Genomic DNA, 17,087 nt, shown 5'->3' with positions numbered 1-17,087 from the left:
GTGACATTAAAATCTATATTCAATCTTTATAACTTTCTTTTCAAACAAACTTATTTTTTAATTATTATTGTTGTTGTTTGCATGATGTGCTTGTGTGAACAAGTACAAGTATGCAACATGGTGGTAAGAGGACAACTTTGAAAAGTCAGTTCTCTCCTTCCACCTTGATGTGGGATCCAGATTAAACTCAGGCTGTTGGGCAAGCACCCTTATGTGCTGAGCATCTCACTGGCCACAGTACCTCCCATATGAACCACAACAATGACTAGCATGGCATCATAATCCCAAGAGTTCAATAGGGACATGTGTACCTTGGCAGCAACCAATAGCCCTCTAATTGATTTTAAGGCCTGCTCAACTTGGTACTGGAAACTTAACCTACTACCTGGAGCTAGTGAGGTCATGGATCTTGGAGGAGACTCTACAACCACCACTTTATTAAACATGCATAATCCCTAACAGTGTTCTAAGTATATGTCCTTATAGGTAAGTGTACCTATAATCTCTAGCTACGTTCTAAGTATCTGTCCTTATAGGTAAGTGTACCTACAATCTCTAACTACCTTCTAAGTATATGTCCTTATAGGTAAGTGTACCTTTCAGCCCTCATCAAAGAAACTTCTCTTTGCAACTCATGGAAATCATTATTGAAAAAACAAAACAAAAACCAAATTAAAAACCTTTAATCCCAGCACTGGGGAGGCAGAGGCAAACAGATCTCTGTGGCCAGCCTTGTCTACAAACTGAGTTCAGGATAGTCAGAGTTCTGTTACACAGAGAAACCATGTCTGGGGGGTTGTGGGGGGGGGGAGGAGCAAGGGGGAAAATACAATCAAACTACAGAGAGCAAGAAAGCATGTAATGTCCATTCACAAGTGGCATAGCTACAATACGATTCTTGTACCTAAGCTCAGGGCTCATTTGGAAGAGGGGCCAGAAAAATTAATTGTTTCTCCTTAGAAATTTAGTAAGAGACTATACTCCTTAAGTCTCAGCAACATGGATGCCTACACAAGAGCTGCACAATTATAACACCAATGGTTGTCCTAACAGGGAATGGGGAAAGCATGTGGACCTCAACCCTACAAATGCTATGGGCACCCGAGGAATGCTCAGAGTAGGAGAAATGATCTCTCCCTAGAAACAGCCCTGAAACCATATACATATATAGCTTGAGCAGAATATACTTACATATTTAGGAACACACACACACCAATAATTAAAGATAAGCCATAAACTGAGAAAGAATGGGGGAGAGGTGTATGTTATGCATAGGCGAGATTGAGAGGAAAGAAGAAAAGGTGGGAAAGAAAGCAATTATATTATAATTTCAAAAAATAAATTTTAAAAATATACTGTTTCTCTATGTAGCCAGGCCGGCCAAGAATTCACAATCCTTGTTTCAGTCTCCCAAATGCTAGGATTACAGGCATGCCACAATACAAACAAATCTTTACTATTTCTTACTTATCTTCCATCTACCTCAAAAATACCAAATTGCCCTTTTCTTTTTTTTTCACTTTTTTTTAAATTTATTTATTTATTTTGTGTAAGTACACTGTAGCTGTCTTCAGACACCCATATGAGGGCATCAGATCTCATTATGGATGGTTGTGAGCCACCACGTGGTTGCTGGGATTTGAACTCATGACCTCTGGTAAGAGCAGTCAGTGCTCTTAACCACTGAGCCATCTCACCAGCCCCAAATTGCCCTTTTCAATGTCTCCATCTTGATGTCTCAATCACTTCAGACTGAACTTGACCCAAACTCTACCTTTACCCTGCCTACACTGTTCCTCTCCTTCTTCACTGTCTTCAACGAAGGCCTAGATTTCTGATCCTAAGTTTAGCTCAAGTAATCTCACCTTCCCCAAGCTCCTCATACAAGCCCATCAATGAGTGCTGGCATTTATGCTTTCAAAATTTGCATCTCAGATCCTCCCACAATTCTTCATTTTCACTGTCATCATAGCTTGCCCTTCAGAGGCTCTGTTCCACTCTTGCTCCTCCCTAATTCACTGCCAAATAATGGCTAGCATGATCTCTTAAATTTAGTTCATTACCAGCAGCTAGTAAGTGCAGAAGTGACTTCATTTTCTGATGGCAAATCTCTCTCCTGCTCAGGATGCACCTACTTTGTGTTTGGAGATGGGCAAAACAAGCACCAGTCCAGGCTGTCAGAAAACTGTCTCGATCTGGAAGTTGCCCACTTGGTTTCACAACCAACTTTGTGCTCTATCTATGAGAAGGCATGTCTTCCCATGGCAATGCAGTATAAGAGGATAACTTTAAGCCCCCAGTATGTCACAATAGTTAAAGTGGTACTTTACTGAATGACCATATCGGCCATTACTTCTGTTTACTGCACGTAACTGTTAAAATCAATACACCAATGATGCTGCAAACAGAATTAGGACTATTCCCACTGCTCCCTCATCCTTTGGCTATAACACACTGTTGTTACAACTATCTTAAAAGCAAATCTGACCTTTGTGTATGTTGTGCTTAAATTGAGTAAGTGCTCACTACCTTTAGTGCAGTTAAAAAACCAACAAAAAAAGCACTCTCCAGATGCATTTCTCCTCCACTATGACCTGGTCTCTTTGTCCACCACACCTGCTGTGACTTATGCTGAAGACCCTCTGCTGATTCCCTTCAACTCCTCTCTGCTGATGTCCTCTCCATGAACTTTCCTGGACCCTCCTCTAAGATATACCATATTATATTGGTAATATACATGAGTTTGTCTTATGCATGCAACATGAGCTCCTTGACAACAAAGATTTAAGTCTTACATATCTTTTAATTTGGTGAGATGTCCAACAAACATACTGAAGCAAACCTCAACTGCATCTTAGGAATTTAATACATAATGCTGCCAGTTCCCCCATCAAACGACACTGGGTAAAGTTAAAGGAGCTGGCTGCACCTTTGAGACAGATCTGGTTCTTCCAGAACACTTGGGGCTATGTAGTTACATGTGACCCTTGGCATTTCAGAGAATAGTCACATTCTTCAATTTGTGGGCATCTCTGATTATCAAGAGAACAACACTGCCTAATCTTAGTTCTCTATTCTGATGAGTTTCTCCCCAGGTTGATCTCTCTAGATCCATCATCAGTCCAAACTCTACACCAATGTCATAATGTATCTCATTATTACATATGTTCTTGACAGAAAACTTTAGGTGGAGATGGTAACCAAAGAGGTGGGTCCTTTTCCTGTTTTGTTGTCATCTTAAACACTCGCTGACATTTAATGAGGACAAAAAGACACTATGAAAGAGGACAGATGAGCAAGGGAAACTAGGTATTTTTTCCAGGTGCATATGTTCCTTATAAGGGACAGGGTATCTTTGCACTCCTGGGATCAAGTGACCATGCCACCTCAGCCTCCCAAGTAGCTGAGATTACCTGGGTGCTCAACAGGCCTGGCTTCCAGATAGTCTCAAACTGGGTTTCTCAAAAATGCTTCTTTCTTGCTCTGAACCAAGTACTGGCATATTGATGATAAAGCATAAACACCGATTCTAGAACAACAGCTTAAGCTATCTACAGCAGTATTTTTCTTCTAAGAGATGAATACCAGGAAGATGCCTTCAAACGACTGTTTTGAAATGCTGAGAAGTAATCTAAGCCTATCACCTGGTCATGCATTGTTAGGGTGGCAAGCTACCAACCACTGCAGTTTCCTCTACTCTCTTAAGGAACAACTGGAGTAATCTTGGGCCTTAGAATGAGATTCTGAGAAGACCTCAGACTCATCCATCCCCAGGTCTTGCTAAACCGAAATAGACTACAGTCAAGTATTTAACCAAACTCATACAATATAATTACAGCTAAGTGTTTCCTAGAGAATATGGCAAGCTGAACGGCATATATATTCAACAAATGACACTTACTTTTCTAGTATCACTTCTGATGTGACAGGGTTTTAATTTTCAAACTTAACTATTCAGTGTGATTCATTTTATTTCTCATTTTAAAAATTCAAGCAGCACAGAAAAAACCCTTGCTCACTCAGTCTCTTCCCTCATGGCCCTCCTTAGTTCTCACTGCTGTCACCAGCATCTATCTCGGATAGTCTTGGAATGCAGACTGCTAAGGAATATACTATACTCCAGCATTGCAAAAGCAACAAACAAAAAGCAGCCAAATAAAACAACCAAAACAACAGCAAAAGAAAACACCAAACATTTCTGTAACTACATATTTTCTTGGTTTATCTTTTTGAGATAGGGCTTCACATAACCCAGACTGGCCCTCCCTCCATCAGGGAGAAGGACCTTGAGTTTCTGATCCTCTTGCTTCTACCTCCCAGTTGCTGGGGACTGAACCCAGGATTTCATTTTTGTTTTTGTTTTCCCAAAACAGAGTTCCTGTGTAGCCCTGGCTGTCCTGGAACTCACTCTATAGATCTGGCTGGCCTTGAACCTACCTCTGCCTCCCAAGTGCTAGGATTAAAGGAGTGTGCCCAAGTAAGCTACATCTGAAACCCCTTATTTTTGCGGAGTTTTTTTTTTGGGGGGTGGGTGTATAAGACAAGACCTTCCTGTGTAGCTAAGGCTAGCCTCAAATACCTTGCTTCATCCTCTCAGTTACTGGAATTATAGGCCTGTGAAACCAAAAATTTAACTGAGCCACAAACGAACATCGAGAACCATGAGTTCCTATGTCGAAGGCAATAGGCTACAAAGAAGGAGGTCCACAGGTAATATCTTATGTGAAGCTGTACATGTAATAAGGAAAACCTCAGCAAGGAGGCTGGAAAGGTCATTCCAGGCCAGTTCTAGAAAGGAGCAGCTAGCCCAAGTTGGAAAAAAAAAAAAGTTACCTACAGAAATAAGTTCCAAAAATGATAGCAGAAGCCCAGGAGCACAGGTGTGTGCAGGCTAGTTGTTTAGCCACCTAAACAGTGTTTACTTTGCCCCAAGGTTTGTGATGCAACCTTCACAGCTTTACATCAATCCAGTTAAAATTGTTTGTATGGTTAAGAAAGAAAGAAAGAAAGAAAGAAAGAAAGAAAGAAAGAAAGAAAGAAAGAAAGAGAGGAAGAAAGGAAGAAAGAAAGAAAGATTGATTCTGTAAAAACGTTCGGGTCTACCCATTCCTAAACACATATCCCTTTAATCTTAAAATCTGTGCTGGTATCCCTCTTTTCTCTGCTAACCCTCTTTTCTCTGCTAATCATATTTGCTGGGAAAAAAAAGTTTTTTTCTTTTAATTTGAGTGAGGGTGTCACTATATAATCTAGGCTGGCCTTAAACTCGTGGTCTTCCTGCCTCAACTTCCGAATGCAGCTTGCACTTGTAGTTCTAATGTCCCTACATTTTTTCACAAATGTAACCATCAACTCTGTGCTGACGATTCCCAACTCCAGTGCTGAGCTTTCTTGCTAACCAGACACATTACTGCCTATACCAACAGACTTCTCTACCTCCTGTGCCATAGGTGCCTAAGACTCAATGCAACTACAACTTAGCCTGTCCCCAACGTGTGCTCTCCCTCTACTTCATATGAAGCGCCATCATCCCCCCTCAGATCAGAAATCTGACTACATCATCAGCTCCTTCCTAACATCAAGCCCTATCAATTCTAATCTCTAACACTCCAGTGTGGTTTTCTTACCTATGTCTACTGCCACTGACTTTGACTTCATCTGTTTTTACTAGTTTTACTCTTTTTTAAAATTTGGTTTTCTTAGCCTCAATACCCACTACCTCCAACATTAGAATGGTATTTAGAAAACACAAACTCTTGATTAAGAAAATGTAATTTCCACTCCATGCTATACCTGGCCCAGTACCTATTCAACTCTCCTGCTTCATCTTACAAAGCTATACTGTATTCAGTTTCCCTGGAGCACCTACTGGTTTCATGTGCCTTTGTGCAAGCTATTTCCTCTTTAAAGTACCCACAGGCCAAACTTCTCAATTTGAAGACAGACGCAGGTTAGGCAATCTTTCCTGTGAAATCTTTTGACACCATCTCATCTCACAGGCAATCTCAGTGTGTCCTCCTGAGTTAGTAAACTGTACAGGTACTACTCTACTCCCTAGACCGGCTTATGTGTGGACTACTAGCTTGTATGTTTCCTAAAAGTCTGGTCTGTGTCATGATTTCAGTAAGAATGGCCCCCATAGGCTCATATATCTGAATGCTTAGTCATCAGGGAGTGACACTACTTGAGAAAGATTAGGAGGTGTGGCCTTGTAAATGTGTCACTTGGAGACAGGTTTTGAAGTTTAAAAGTTCCTCTAGCCAGGCCCACATCTGCAGATCAGGATGTAGACCTTTCAGTTACTTCTTCAACACCATGTCTGCCTGTGTGCCACCATGCTCCTTGACATGATGATAATGGGCCAAGCCTCTGAATCTATAAGCAAGCCCCAACTAGATGCTTTTGTGAGAGTTGCCTTGATTGTGGTATCTCTTCCTAGCAACAGAACAGTAACTAAGACAGTCTGCATCATCGGGATCACTTAATAATTCATCAGTATTACTAAATAGAATGTCTGCCCAAGAGACATTCTCAATAAATACTTGTGGGGTTGACACACATTTTTAGAGAAAAATAAACTCAACTCAATACAATATTCTGATTTAACTGATATAAAAGATTCTACTCACTCATCTCTTTAAAAAAACAAAACAAAAATTATAGTATATCAGGGTAGCATGCTATCCTTCCTAACTCAGGTCCTCTTGCAAGCACTTTACTGACTGAGCCATCTCTCCAGCTCTGACACTTTGTTTGTTTTGTTTTGTTTTGTTTTGTTTTGTTTTGTTTAGGGGAACACAGTCTCTCTATATACTCTAACCTCTCACCTCATACTGTGTAGCCCAGGCTGGCCTGGAACCAAGTACAGATTGCAGGTGTCTTAGTAGAATGCTTTTGTAACCTATTTATAATGAGGAAAGAAAAGCCTTTATTCTCCTTCCACCTGCACATTAGTTCTGTTTGAGTTCCTTGAGGCAAGGTTTGCTATGTGGACCAGGCTGACCTTCAAAGTCACAGCATTCTCTTCTCATTTGCTTTCCAATGCTGAGATTACAGCATGAGCCACATCACACAGGTGCCACATCACACACACACTGGGGATGGAACTTAGGGCTTTGTTCAGGACAGAGAAGCTACTCCACCAACTGGGCTACATCCTACTCCCTTTGTTTTTTGAGAGGCAGGTCTCACACAGCTCAGGCTGACCTCTAACTCATTGTGATCCTCCTGCCTCAGCCTCTGGAGTACTTGGATTACTAGTTGTATGCCACCATGCCCAATTGTTGGCAAGTTTTTAAATGTATACTGCCTCTGAGATAAACCAGTGAACTGGACGGTGATATGGATGATAACAACGAGGCAAATAATCATGAACAAATCTCACCTAGTACATAGCCTGCCACTCACATTATACAACTAAGAAAACTAAGCAGTAGCTGTTTTGACACAGACGTTCACAGAATGTACAGAAAGTAGAGGGCAATTTATACCTCTTTCAAAAAAAGAAACTGACTGCAACTGAAAATAAAAGAATTTAAAACAGTAGTTCTCAAATCTACTCATCTGAAGATCTCATTTCATTCCAAAAAATTAGAGGACTCCAAAGTGATTTTATGTTACTAAAATTACCAATATATATCATACCAAACAGTTAAAAGTATGAATCACTTATAAATTTGTTAGTTTATTCAAAGCTACCAACAACAACACACCTGTGTGTGGTCCACACCTTTGATTCCAGCACTCAGAAGCAAAGCAGGCAGATCTCTGAATTCAGGCCAGCCTCTTATACACAGTGAGTTCTTGTCCAGCCAGGGCTACATAGTGATAGTCTTTTCTCAAGAAAGAAAAAACAAAAGAAAGAAGGAAAGAAAGAAAGAAAGAAAGAAAGAAAGAAAGAAAGAAAGAAGAAAGAAAAAGAAAGGAAGGAAGGAAGAGGGAGGGAAGGAAGGAAGGAAAGGGAAAAGAAAAGAGAAAGGAAAAAAGGTACTAAGAATAAGCCTTTACATTTTCAAAACTGAAATTACCATATTTCAAGGGATTAATAATATGAGAAAGTATCTTGTATTTAAGCAAGGTTCTTTAAAGCCTGGTTAAAGATACAACAGCTATATATACACTAATGTGTGCTTTTACTCCTGGTCTTGGGCAGCAGTGAATGTTCTGGATTCTCTAGAAAACTCTATCATGCCCTAAGGGAAAAATGCCTTAAGGCATACTACATCCCAGTAGAAAATGAAATAATTGTGACCTGGAGGATCTCTTGAAAGACTCTGATGTTAAGTATACTGACTACTTTTATACCAATTTAATAAAGGCTAGAGACATTTGGGAAGAAGAAATGGAAAGAGAAAATGCCCCCACTAGGCTATCCCATGGGTAAGCCAGTAAGCCATTTATTGATTGATGTGGGAGGGCCCAGCCCATTGAAGGATGTACCACCACTGGGCAGGTGGTGCTAGGATATGTAAGAAAAAAGCAGGCTGAGACAGACATGAGAAGGAAACCATTTCTCCATGGCCTCTGCTTCAGTTCCTGCCTCCAGGTTTCTACCTTGAGTCCATCACTCCCCTGGATGAGGGACAACAAGCTGGAAGATGAGATAAAGCCTTTCCTCTCACAGCTGCTTTTGGTGATGGTAGTTATCACAGTAACAGGAACCCTAACTGAGACAATGAGCAAGGATATATCCCTGAGCCACACTTTGAGGAGGTAATAATATAATCTAAGCAAGGGCCCAGCAAGAAAGCATGTGGCCAGTGATACTTGCTAGCATCTCAGGGCAGCTCAACATCAACAAAGCTAACTCAGTCCCTGGTAAATCTCACAGCATCCGAGGCAGAGTCACACTGACAGCAAGATGGGCCAGAAAGAAAGTCTGTAGAATGGTAGCCTCTTTGCCTTCACTGTCTTGAGCAACATTCCCTGAAGGCTGTGGCAGCTTTTCCTCTCTAGTCTCTCTGTTTGGCTGCTAGAAGTCACAAATGGCTTACCAACAACTGGCTTGCTACAGCTTCCTGCTACTGTTTACTAACTGCAAAATCCTCTCCCCACTGCAGCCTCTGAGTCTCCAGACATTTCTTGGTCTGACTGCCTTCAAAAGCAAATTTAACATCAGCCACGTAGCCAGATTTTCCTTGCCAATGATCATGTGAGTTTGCTATTCTGTCCCTTCGCATCTTGAGCGCTGTAAAACAGTTCCTGGAGCATTATACATCACCAATCTAGTTAACACCAACCAAAAACATTGTCTTCATATTTTGTGGTACAAACTAAAAGCATTCTGGATATAATTTGCATACAGTCGATCTTTGGCCAAAAGAAAAGTTTAAATTCCAAATAAACAGAGAAAGGGGGCTTACAGCTGTGACCAGGGCAATGGGTAAACTGCTGTAACTGCAAGTCCATGTTTGGGATCTTACTTTTCAATTTCCATCACAATTAGGGTTCTGAAACTATTCCACCATAAATACAGTCATGTCCAGTTAATGTAGCAAGTTCTCCACTAGTAGAATTTTAAACCCAGGAGAAATACTGAAGAAACAGAAATCTCTTTTGGTCTCTTAAATTAAAAAGTAATATACAAAAATAGAAACTGGCATTGATCTATAAAATAGTTTTTCAGGCCTTTAAACATTTTTTTAGTAAACATTAAATGAGGTTCCTTAACAAGACAGAACAGATTTTGGGGGTGATATTTGCTGCAGAGTGAGCCCAGGGCCTTGCACAAGAACAGATCTTTTTTTTTTTTTTTTTTTAAATAAAAATGAAACCAAAACTTCAAAAAATATTTCTGATACTGGGAATATAAACTAGATGATTCAGACCAACTGCCCTGCTAAGGACAGCCAGAAAATTTGGATAAAACATAAAGTAAAAAGCCCTGAAATTAGGGAAGCACTAATAAATCACTCAAGAATTACCAAATATAGTAGCCAGTTCCATGAGCAGGAGATGTCTCAGTCATTAAGAGCACAAGCGCTTGCAGAGAACTGAATTGTGTTCCTAGCACCCACACCAAATGGCTCACAGCAGTCTGTAACTCCAGTTCCAGGGGATCTAACACTAGCTTCTTGATTCCATGGGCATCTACACTCAAAGCACATACTTACACACAGACATACACAGAGACACACAGATACGTGTAGTTTAAAAGTAGTAATAAAAATAAACCAATTCCAGAGAAGCTACATACTTAAATATGAAATATAGATAATAATAATGTCTTTAGAAGTATTATAGAATAATGATTTTTCAATATAGAGATAGGAAAGGGATTTTCAAAACAGGACATAAAAGGTACCAATTATTAAAAACAGGTATGGGCTGGGACTAAAGTAGTGGGGAGTATAGCTTATCTAGCATGCATGAGGCTCTGGGCTACATTCCTAGCATAAAGGGAAATTAAAAAGACAAAATAAAAAAAAGCTTATTATTATCTTTGTATTACAGTGATGTGATTTTTATCCATTGACACCCTCAACTGTGACTATCCCAAATATTCTCAACAGACGAACAGGAATATACTATGGAGTGCTTGCACCATGGAGCACCACATACCCTTACATAAAATGCAGGCCAGGAGCCGGGCGGTGGTGGTGCACGCCTTTAATCCCAGCACTTGGGAGGCAGAGGCAGGCAGATTTCTGAGTTTGAGGCCAACCTGGTCTACAGAGTAAGTTCCAGGACAGCCAGGGCTATACAGAGAAACCCTGTCTCGACAAAACCAAACCAAAAAAAAAAAAAAAAAAAAAAAAAAAAAAATGCAGGCCACGCTATAACATGAGTGAACTTGAAAGCACAATGACTAGAGAACAGCTGTGCACTGCATATGGCTCCATGTGCTCCAATCCAATCAGAAGTGTTTGTCTAGAGGCACATGGGTGATTGAAGTAGAAAGGGAAAAAAAAAAACAGAAAAAAACAAAACAAAACAAAAACAGTTACCATGTAGGGAGGAGGGCAACCATTGCCAACTAACAAAGACTACAAAGGGGCTGCTAAGTCACCACAGTGTAAAAATTAAAAATTATTTTAAAGTAACTCAATAAATTTTACGTTTGCATCTTACATACTTTGGTGGGAGGGTGCTGGGAATTAACATGGTGTCTTCTGCATGCCATGAAAGCCTCTACCACTAAGCCACCCCCATGCCCTCTTGTAGATTTCTGATTGGGTGATATACTTTATAATATATATATATATATATATATATATATATATATATATATATATATATATAAATATGCAAAACAAAACTACTTCCTGAAGTCTGGGCAGAGGAATGACAATTTAAGGACTGCCTGGGCAACTTTGGAGAGACTCTGCCTCAAAAAAGAAACAAACAAATGAAGGGTAAGTGGTGTGTGTGATAAAACTCTACAAATGAAACCACAGAGCCCAGATTCTCCAGCTGGCTGAGCTCTTCCTCCAGGTGCCCAGATCTGGCTGTCCTAAAACTAGCTCTATAGACCAGGCTGGGCTTGAACTACTGTCTGCTTCTGCCTCTCAAGTGCTGGGTTATATAAAGGTGTGTACCACCACCACCTGGCTGTCAAAAAAATTTTAAAGAAGAATATAATCTAAAATTTCTACCTAATGTGGTTTAGGATAAGACACCCAATTTTAAGTTAAAAATGTCTTACCATTAAAAAATTGTAATTTTTACTTTTAGACATTTTTTTATTTGTCTAATTGGTGTTTTATATAATATTAAGCAAATCGCTAAAGTTCACAGTAACATTATTCATAGATAACTAAAAAATATAAGCAGTCTAAAAGTCCACCAACTGGTGAAAGGACAAATATGAGTAGGAAGCAAGCTACTATTGACACATACTTTCACTATTTCCTCAAAAATATGCTGAGTAAAAGAAGTAGGCTTAGGCTGGAGAGATGGCTCCGCAGTTAAGAGCACTGACTGCTCTTCCAGAGGTTCTGAGTTCTATTCCCAGCAACCACATGGTGGCTCACAAACATCTGTAATGGGATCTGATGTCCTCTTCTGGTGTGTCTGAAGATGGTGACAGTGTACTCACATACATTAAAAAAAATAAATAAATCTTTAAAGATAAAAAAGAAGTAGGCTTGAAAGATTACATATTATAAAATCAGAAAATGAACTAGAAGTTTCTTGGGGCAGGGAGAAACATGAATTGACAACCATAGAACAAAGGAGATCAATCATCTGGGGGAATAGAAATGTTATACAGTTGAGTTGTGATGCTTATACAGCTACGTAAATTTACTAAAAACAAAGGTGGGGTTTTTTGTTCATATGTTCTCTTCTGCTTCTGACAGTCTTGCTATGTAGTTGTAGCTGACTTGGTACTTACTATCTTGGTACACAACCCAGGCTGCCTTGAACTCATGGCTGTTCTGTCTGCCTCCCACATGCTATAGAGGCATAGGTTTATACTATGATTCACAACTCTCAAGTTTTTTTTTTTTGGGGGGGGGTGGTGTTCATGTGGGAGGGTGTGCAGGCCAGAGGTCAACTTTGAGTGTCATTCCTTACGATCTTGCACCTTGTCTTTTTGGAGACAGGGTCTCTCACTGAGAGGTGGGGTCCACTGATTAAGCTAGGCTTGCCAGTTTATGAGCCCGTTGGATCCTTTTGAACTCTGGATTACTGAGGGTGGGTCACACTTGGCTATTTACATGGGTCCAAGGATTGTATGCACTCAGTTCCTTAGCTCTGGTAAGAAGACGCTTTACCAACTGAGCTTTTCAAACTTTTTTTTGTTTGTTTTTTTTAAGACAGGGTTTTTCTGTGGAGCCTGGGCTGTCCTGGACTGGCTTTGTAGACCAGGCTGGCCTCAAACTCACAGAAATCTGCCTACCCATGTCTCCCAAGTGCTGGGATTAAAGGCATGTGGCACCACACCTGGCCTTTAAACTTTTTAATTTTATACCTAAATGGGTGAAATTTATAGTATGTAAATCACAGCTCAATGAAGTCAGAACCTTTCACATTTCACAACTTCTTAAGGAATAGGTATGGCCGTAAGTCACAGCTTTGGCCAGTGAGATGTATATTTGACAAGGCACACTGAGAAGGTGAGGTGGTACTGAGAGTGAAGAAAGAAAATGGCCTTCCCACCACCAGGACATGCATACCTAAGGATGAATTAAGAAAGGCAGCAACACACTGTGCAGTTCCTGCCATCTTCTTCTCAGTTTTTTGATGTGCAAGAGAAAAGCAATTGGCTAAAGTTCTATTTTCACTATAAATTGTCTAATGTTTTCCTCCTTGATAAAAGCACACAAAAGTGAGGAAAGGATTCTGGGGTTGCTGTAATAAGTCAAACAGCATTTCATTTGCACTAACAACAAGTGGTCATCTGCTTTTGTGATAGTGTAAGTGGTAATGATACAGTGTAGGAGTACATGATGTCATTAACGGACAACATTCTAGTTAGCATCTCAGAAATGATTTAAGATGTTCTAACCAAATCAAAATGTTTGGAAAAAGTGTTTATGCTTATACACTCTAGCACATATTTCAGTGTCATCAGCAGTAAGACCAACTAAAACAGATCAACATCTATGCTCACATAAAGTTAGCAAAAATATCTTAACTACATGGAAGTAGTAATCAAAATTGAGTGAAAACAAAATAGAAAACATCCCAGAAGGCACCTGCAGAAGGCAGCTATTCTGACTGCATATTAAACTTCCAGCTTGTCAACTACGTCCATGTTTACCATCTGGCTTTGCATGAGCTGCTTTCTAATGTGATGGTTTTTGTTTTTTTTTTTTTCCCATTTTGTAAAATGTTGTATGTGTGGGTACAAGTGGGTAGAAGCTGGAGGTCAACTTTGAGTGTCTTTCCTCTACCCTCTCCACCATATTTTTTGAGACATCTCTCACTGATCCTGGAGCTCACTGGCTTAACCAGACTAACCTGACAGTGAGTCTCTCTAGAACCCACTTGTCTCTCCCATGCATCCAAGCCCTGCAGTTACAGATGCACATGGCCATACTTGATTTGTATGTGGGTACTAGAGATCTGAACTTGGTCCTAAAACTTGTGCAACAAGTACTTTACCTCCAGCTCCTAATGTAATGCTGTAAAGAAGACTTTTTATGCCAGGTGGTGGTGGCGCACGCCTTTAATCCCAGCACTTGGGAGGCAGAGACAGGCGGATTTCTGAGTTCGAGGCCAGCCTGGTCTACAGAGTAAGTTCCAGGACAGCCAGGACTACAGAGAGAAACCCTGTCTCGAAAAACCAAAAAAGAAGACTTTTTATGTAACAATGACTGGAAAATTTTAACTCAAAAGAGAAGTTGTAGTTTAAATTCAGTGTAAAAGAATCAAAGTGGAGTCATTGAGTCCCCTTTCACCCCCAAACAGTTTGCTCTTTGGCTCTTCTGGCCTACTCGCTTGCTCGCTAGCTAGCTCGCTCGCTCACTCACTCACGTGCCTCTTGAAAACAACTTTGTAATTGGCATGATGCTGACTATTCCTGGGCCTCATTTTTCTCTTCCTTCAATGAACTTTTTCTTAAATGTCACAGTTAATCAAATATCCATTCCCATGAAGGAACTCTCCACTCTCTTCCAGGGTTCCTCCTCTTAAATACCAAAATTCTGGACTTAGTGAGTTAAGGTTACTTTTTTTCCCTTCTTTCTCAATGCTGAGATTAACCCTGGGCCTCAGGCATGCTAGCAAGTACTCTGCTATGCTACATCCCCTGCCCCACAATCCTACTCTCAGGAAACTGTTTTCTCCATGCTGAGGGCAGTGGTGAGCACTCAATTCAGCGTGTTTACTATATAATTTAGTACATGATTTAGTGGTTACTAAACACTCAAGGTTACTAAAAGGATGCTAAATCTTAATTTGTAGTCTTACCAAATTTCTTTAGCAAGCTGGCTTTCCGATTCCTCATTCTCCCAAAAGGCTACTTCTTATTCATTCCCCTCCCTGTACCACAACTCCCTGTATCTCCTTGGCCTTTCAGCTAATATTCTTGATCCTTCACAGAGAACTAAAAAGTCATAACACAACTAGTGTCCTGTCGTCTACTCCTGACCAGTTCTATAAACCTGCCCACATATGTATTCATCCTTCCTTCTTATCCATACCATAAAAGGGACCCTCCTTCTTCTGAAGAACACTGATAATCCTGCCTTCGCCTTATAACTCCAATGTTGCAATCAACCATCACTCCCTGTGTCTTAGAACATTCTCCTCTACATCTTTGACACTCAAGAATGTCTCCCCTAGACAGGTATAGTATCACATACCTGTAATCCAAACAGTAGGGAGGCAGAAGCAGGACTGAGAGCTTGAGGTCAAACTGGGCTACAAAGTTAGCACCTGTCAAAAAAAGGAGGAAGGGAGCAAGCATAGAGAGAGAAGAAAAAGGAAGGAGAGAGGTGTCTATGAAAAAGGGGTAAATATGAGTAGTGAGAATGCCTACTTGAGGAAAGTTCTTTGGCCCTCTCTCACCCTACATCACCATCAGCTAACACTCTGCTCCCTTCACAGGCAAACCATCAAGTGTTAGAAGTCTGCTGCCTTCTGCACCTTCTCACTGCCCATGCACACTTTGTTCAGTAAATTTTAGCAAGAATCCTGCCTCTATCTCTAGCAACACCCAGGCCAGGCAATCAATTCAATGAATAGTTCATGCCCTCAGCTGGTAGCAATACAGTCTGTGAATGGTTCCCTTTTCTTTAAATGATCACTCTTTATTTTCATTCAATCAAAAAGTACTAACAGCAGCCCTGGCCGACATTGTTCCAGGCACTGGCTAGGAATGCAGTGGCTTCTATGATCCTTCATTTTCCTGATTTTTCCTGTTTTTTATTTCTCTTCTCTCTTTCACTCTCCTCTGACTTCATCCCTGAACTTTAACAATAACTTAGAACTCAGTACCAAGACCCTTTTTACTGACTTTCTCATGAAATGGCATCGTCCACTCCTGTGGTTTAATTCTTGTGCTTTTTCCACATGGAAATCTTCACCTTTGTATCCATCAGTGGGGACTCCAGACCTCGAGTCCTCTTATGTTCACTTACTTGTCGGACATTTCCACCAGGTGCCTCAGAGCATCTCAGACTTGACACGATCAAGTTTTATTTACTCTGATTTCACCCCAAACTATCTGCTTTACTTTTAATAAACCATACAATATATAGCTTTTCAAGCCAGAAATGTTGATTATTTGTGGGTCTGAGGCAGGGTTTTCCATTACATAGACTAGTCACAAATCTACTACACAATCAAGGATGACCTTGACATTCTCGGCATCTTCCTTCACCACTAAGTACTGGGATTATAGGCACACTCCCCCACACAGGACTCTCAGGCAAGATTCCTATCCTATCTTCTCTTACCTTCAATCTATCAATAAATATCACTGAGTCTATTCCCAAAATATATCTTAAAGTGTTCAGCTCTCTCGCTATTATTGTTTCTTCCCTAAAATGCTCTTCCCTAAACCTTTGTATCCCTCCAGCCTTTTGGATACATACCTTTAAAAAATACAGACTGGCTTACTCTCTACTTAAAATTCTCCAGCAGAACTGGGGTATAGTTCTGTGGTACAGCAAGCTCTTAACATGCCCAAGCACCTGGGTTCCATTCCCAAGACCAAAGGAAAAAAGAAGAAATCTTCCAGCACCCTGAAACTGAGCCACCCCACTGGCCCTTTCCCTTGGCCTTCCAGGGCGGCACACATGCCGCCTACCTGCTCTTCAGCACCACTCACCTCTCCACCTTCTTCACTCCCTCGCCACACGCTGAAGGTCCTTGGCTCAGCCAAGGCCCCCTCCATGGCTTGGTACTTGCTACTCCTTCTGTCAGAAACCCCCTCCCTCTGGCTGCTTCTTCTCAACTTCCAGTCTCAGCTTAAAGGTAAACTCCCAGGGTTTCCCTGACCACTCTCTGATGTGGCTCCCTGATAACTCCAAACACAGGTTGTGTTTACTTTCTTTACAACATACAATATTTTCTACATATTTACTTAAAACATATTTTAAAAATTTATAAATATTCAGAGTAGAGCCAGAAGTGTTCTTATATTCTTTGTTTGTTTGTTTGTTTTTCGAGACAGGGTTTCTCTGAGTAGCCCTGGC

The 17,087-nt window shown here is 40.6% G+C and overlaps 1 protein-coding gene across 10 annotated transcripts in view; it reads right to left on the bottom strand.

The window, feature by feature from the left end:
* The window catches only part of Tnrc6b (trinucleotide repeat containing adaptor 6B), a 205,858-nt gene that overhangs the window by 167,396 nt on the left and 21,375 nt on the right, over positions 1–17,087 (bottom strand). The gene's annotated exons all lie outside the window — the stretch shown is intronic.

This window comes from Arvicanthis niloticus, chromosome 13 (genome assembly GCF_011762505.2).
Source record: "Arvicanthis niloticus isolate mArvNil1 chromosome 13, mArvNil1.pat.X, whole genome shotgun sequence".
Classification (NCBI taxonomy): Eukaryota; Metazoa; Chordata; class Mammalia; order Rodentia; family Muridae; genus Arvicanthis; species Arvicanthis niloticus.
This window is presented reverse-complemented; position numbering and strand designations above follow the sequence as displayed.